A 6,073-nucleotide genomic window follows, 5' to 3' on the forward strand; every position below is an offset into this window, starting at 1 on the left:
CCGCCGGCAAACTCGACGCCTGCACCATGTGACTCGAAACCAGTCGATATAACTTTACCTATTGATTCAAGCACTTGACCGAGGATATCGAAAAAGCGGGCACACCTTTTACTAGCCTCGATTCGTTTCAGCTCCTGGGCATATTCTCCTGCGTTATCTTTCGCAGCTTCGGCCAGCGCGCTTACTTCGCGCTCCTTCGCGATCAAAGATTCTAATTCACGACGGATTGCTGGCAGAACGTCCAAGTTCAACGAGTGGAGCGTGGCATTGAGCTTCTCGTTCAACTCCGCAATAGTCGTCTGGGCCCGATTGAACATGAACTTCTTCATGGCCGTGTCTTGCTGCTTGGCGGCCACCCTCACGGCGTCTATGGACCCGGAGAGGTACTCTTCCAGGTCGGTGACGAGGCTCGGGCCGCTGTTGTCGGCGGCCCGCGGTAGAGACGCGATGGCGATGGCCTGCCACCTCACGAGCCTCTTCTCCTCGTCGCTCACCGCCATGTCGTTAGCAATGGCCCAGAGCATCTCCAGGGCAGAGTAGTCCGGGGCGGGGAGGGTTCGCTGCGCTTGGAGTGCCGAAGTGACGTCCTTCACGACATCCATATATTCTGAAACGAAACGGGATTAAAATATCAATACAGAGACGGGGATGGGAAAGTACTGCATCAGTGTTGACACACTTTTCGGCGGACAGACAACGGTAAGGTGTAGTGATTACTACCACGCCGAGAATGTACTTAAATCGAACTGGTTACAAACCGAGGATACATAATATAAAAAGCTAACTATAAGTTCCACCATGAACCTCTCAAATCTTACTTCTAAAGTTGACAGGCATGGCTGACATCAGCTTTGGAAGGATAGTCAACTGGCGGCTGTTTCTTTCAACCTCCATGGTGGAGGACATCCATTCACCGTGTCCGGGTAGCCAAACATCCATTTTAGCCGGTAATCCTAAAAAAAAAGAAAATAATGTTAGAATTCTCACAGTTTGTGCTAAATAACCAGTCCCTCAACCAGTACCCATACCCATAGGGCAGCTGTCTCCCTCACTGAATACAGCGTAATAACGCATGTTATCACTAGATGATAACGCGGTGCATATTTCAGTTTTTGTGGAACATTTTCTAAACGAGGTCTGGTTTAATTTTAGAAAGCACCATCGGATTTCCCGCGAACAAGACTACATGTGATAGGCTTCGGAGTTTAAATTATATTACGGAATAAGACGTGTTCTTAGAGAACCTTTGTTCATAACCCTATCACATGTAGGCTCGTTTGATCGGAAATTTCGCGGGAAATCCGATGGTGCTTTCTAAAATTAAACTAGAAACCTGGACGCTGTATCTCAAATGGCTCAGAGAAGTTAAGTTTTAGCCATTTAAAGATATCGGACCTCCACGGGTATCATTCCCGGAGGCCCTGGAGCTCCTCAACCCGCCGCTCGAGTATCCGTCAGCGTCAGCGGCGCGGAGGGCGTAATAGGGCGCGGACTAAATAAAACACCGCAGGTTTTTGCAGAAATACCACCGATAACTCAGGACCGGCCCTGCGGACCTGACTGTTTCTGTACCTTTTTCCATGGTTAGGGCAAGGAGCTTAGCGATGGCTCTAGTGCTGTCGCTGAGTGACACGTTGTTGGCGATGGCCCAGAACTTATCCAGGCTCTCCAGCTCTGATGCTATGCTGGTTAGTTGCGGTCGGAGTGTTGAATTGACTTTCCTCGCGACATCCAGATATTCTGAAACAAAATATGAGACAGAAGTAATCGGTTTATACACGTATGCATTATTTCCTGAATACATTCCAAAGTTTTTAGTTATTGGCGTGCAGTAATAGGGTATTTCAGAGCTGGGTGGCGTGAAGAAGTAAAATGGGAAATAAACACGGTTAGCTACAGTTTTACAGTGTAGCAAGGATCACTATCACTGTAGCCGACGGTGAATATTCTCCGTAATCTTTTATTGATGAACTAGACTTACTTGACGCGATGTTTCGATCCACGCCGGCACTAATGCTCTCGACGGCTTCATCAAGGGCGGATTTCTCGGTGTGATGGAGCTTAAGCCGTGGATTTTGCAGTGATTGGGCCTTGCGATTGAGGTCCATGCGCACGATGAAATGCAGTGGTCCCGGGCGGAATGACTCGTAGTTCCGTTCGGGTGAGAAACCATTGGCTTCGTCTGTCGGATAAGGAGGTACCTGAACAAAAAACAAAATATTATACCAGGTGGCTGACTCACGCTTCGCACCCCCGTAGTTATACTGTACCGCATGCACGCGTGCGGGCGGGCTTGCCTACCGTCGCTGCCCACGGCGCCCCGCGGCCCCATGCGATTAGGCAACCCGCCCGCACGCGTGCATGCGGTACAGTATAACTGCAAAAGTGCGCGGCATGAATCAGCCACCTGGTACACTGTCACGAAACTTATCGTAAATTTTACGAAATTTTATAGCAAGAAAATTAATAAAAAATAAAAGCGCGTGCGCATAATGAAAGATGAAAGGACCTGACAAGACACGCCGCGTGCACTCTACGACGTTTCTGTTATTTGCACGCGGGAAATTCAAGAGTGAGCATAGCGTTGTGGAAACGAGAAGGGTCCCCAGACCACCGGCCATCAGCCATCACGGAGAAAAATAATTAGTTCATCCAACTCATACATAGGTTGATATAGGAATTACTAACGCTGTTGGGTTGTGAGAACGAACGAATTCGTTGTCTCATCCAAGTGTTCGCTAATGCAACGCAAAATTCGTTGGAGCAGCGAACACATCGCTGAGAGACCGAAGGCGATCGTTAATGCAACTAAAAACGCTTTCGTTCCAGCAATCAGATTTATTCACTTCGTCAACGATCTATTCGCTCTCACAACTAAGAATTCGTTCTACCAGCAAACGCTTGATTAAAACAACGGATATTTTGTTCCCATAACGAATTCTTTTTGCAAGCTCCAAATCAACTCAAACATGGGTTGAAGTAACGAATTATTTTTTTCCGTGATGATCGCTGGCCGAGTGCGCTAAAGCGTGCGTCTCGTTTTGGAGACTCGGGTTCGAGTCGAAGTGCGGTCAGGGGGGAAAAGCGTTCGAATAACATAATAGCAACATTCTGCACGTCGCGTGCGCATAGTAAAACAACCTTAGATAGCACGACGCGAGCGCAAAGTAAAACAACCTTACATAGCAAGCACGACGCGTTTGCATAATTCCGAAACTGTTATGCCAGCGGATTAACTATTAACGAGTGCGCATAATGAAACAGTCTAAGATAGCACGACGCGTGTAGTCAACGCTGTTTCTTTTATGCGCACGCGGATTTTCCAAATACTCGTGCAAATAAGAATTAGTTTTTAAATCGCACTGCGCGTGTCCACAAGAGAGTTAAGCGTTATGCGCACGCAGAGTTTTCTGCTTGAGGCGACGGGTCACGCCGGTAGAGGGGTCCGGTTTGGCTCTAACGTCGGTGTCGGTAGGTGACCGACAGATGCAAGCTCTCGTAGCGCCTGGTGGGTAGGCAACATCTCGCCTGCATTGCATCCGTGTACTGCGGAGTGGCCTATCCCAAGTCTTGCAGGCGCCATGAAAGCAGTCCCGTACCTACGTTGTTGTTGACATTCGGAAATTTTGATTCCGCGTGCGCATAATAGTTTTAGAGTTATTCAAACGCGTCGTGCAGCTTTTCTATGTTTTACTATGCGCACGCGTCGTGCAGAATGTTGCAATTACGTTATTCGAACGCACTTTTTCCCTGACAACACTTTGACTCGAACCCGAACCTCCTAAACAAACTTTGAGGGCCAGCCTTCTTGAATCAGCCTCTTCATCTATCAACCCCCCTTGTTCCACTGGGCGTTTGAATTCCGCACGTGCACATAACATTAACTCTGTTATGCTCACACTCTTATCCGCGAGCCAATAATTTTTGTGCCATTTATGCGCACGACGCGTGTCCATAATATCGGTCTAAATTAAGCATGTTTGATTATCTTTTTAAAAAAATTCGTTTTTAACAAAAGACCAGTCATTGTTGTCTTACGAATAGTTTTTTTTTAATCCAAAGCCCTATTTCAAAAGTAGAAAATGGTATATATTTTTTTAAAATTTTGTGCGAAGATAATTCCTCATCGTTACGAAATATATTTGTAACTCTTCGAAATACTAACTTAACGAAAAGTTTCGTAAATTAAAACTTTACGAAAGGTTAAACTGACACGAAACATTTTCGTAAATTATTTCTTACGAAGCATTTTGCACCATTTTTCGTTAAATCATGAAAACTTGTTGCAGTTATAATGCAGATATATGCTGCAACGTTAATCGTACGCACGCTGGTAAAACAAAGGTTTAAAAGGCACTAAGAGTTTATTTCCCTTACCAAGGCACTAAAACTGCCAACGGCACTATTTTTCAGCACCTTTTGGGGTATTTAGTGCCCTGTTTAGTGCATTTGAAAGGCACTAAACTGAAGATGTGTTAAGTGCCCAAAGGCACGACTTAACGCCTTTGTTTTACCAGTGCGTACGTCACGTCCCTTCTACCTTCCACTCAGTAACTACCTGACGCGCTAAGAAAAATTTAATCCATTTATTACCTTTGATGGCTCGATGTCGTAGTCAACCTTGGACTCCAAATATCCGTTGGAAGTGGCACGATACACTGTCATGTTGGTGTGCTTTTTATCATCCATCTGGAAAACGATGGCGCCATGTTTCGCCTGGTCGAATAGTGGTATGTAGACGTTAAATACGTCTCTGACGTTGAGGGTGATCTCATGCTCACCTGCGAAAGCAGTCAGTGAGGCAAAGGAACTAACATCAGTGGAAGACTGACCGACCGATGGCACTATGGTCAGATTTTGGTCAGAGGCACTTCATAATACCTCCTAACTTGACTTTGACGCTTTCAGCCACCTCTGACCTACCCCCTGAGGGGCGTAAGTGCAAAGCCACCCCGACCAATGCGGGGTGGTTTGTGAAAATCACACAATCTGGCGCCAAACAAATAAATGTTGACCCGCCCTTTGTACAACTAGCCGAAGACGTCGACGTTAACCTACCTGCTGTTACCAGCACTTGGTTGACGGCAAATAGGGCTAGCCCGAAGGCCAGTGGCGTACGTTTGGCGAACATACCGCCGGCTGACCGATAACTGATTTCTTTCGAGGTTGTCTAGCTCTGCAGGAATGGTGTTCGGACCAGTGTTCGGCGTACAACTATGGCAACGCTCCCAAGCACCGCATTGGCCTAGGCCGCCTAGGCCCCACTACCGCCACCCCCTACCCGACTTGGCCCTACCCCCAGGCGAGGGGACGGTCCCCCCCCCCCTCTCTCTCTCTCTCTCTCTCTCTCTCTCTCTCTTGCCTGCGGGCTCACATACGGGGAAGAAAGAGGTGGGGAGATCGCAATGACCTACCCAATGGCCTGTGGCGTTAGCCCGGAGCGGCAGTTGTCTGTCTCGAAAATTTCAAACATCATGGCATCGAAAATCAACATCCGTCCAGAACAACGACCCCAGGCCACAAGCTCAGTCGCGAAGCAGGGTATTTTACGACCGCCAGAAGCAAAGTTGAAATATAAAACAACACTCGGCGAGTTCACTGTGAAAAAATATCCCAGTGAACATATTTTCTGATTCAAATTTGCAAAATATGTTGTAAATTTACGACACCTCAATCTTGCTCGACAATGACGACTTGTAATACCGAAAATTAAGGAAATAAACGATCTGAGACAGCACGACGCGTGCGGTCAACGCTCTGTTGGGGGCCGTTCACAAATTACGTCATGCGTTTTAGAGAGGGGTGAGGGTCTGGTCAAAGCCTGATGAACGTGTGACGAGGAGATCGTGACGTCACGCATTTGGTGAGGTGGGCAGTGCAGGCGACGCTGTATTCAGTTAACAGTTTGTCGCTAAGCATAAGGCCCATCCTTAGCTGACGTGAGCTCAGTTAAAATAGAATTGAAATTCACATCATTTTGCTTTTAAAAACTGTAATTTTTGTTCGTGCATATTTTCCCTGGTATTGTTCTGATTTGTTAAAAGTGACGTCACGCGGAAAGGGAAAAGGGGGG

Source organism: Frankliniella occidentalis, unplaced genomic scaffold (assembly GCF_000697945.3).
Source record: "Frankliniella occidentalis isolate FOCC.00 unplaced genomic scaffold, Focc_3.1 Scaffold11, whole genome shotgun sequence".
In the NCBI taxonomy this organism is placed as follows: Eukaryota; Metazoa; Arthropoda; class Insecta; order Thysanoptera; family Thripidae; genus Frankliniella; species Frankliniella occidentalis.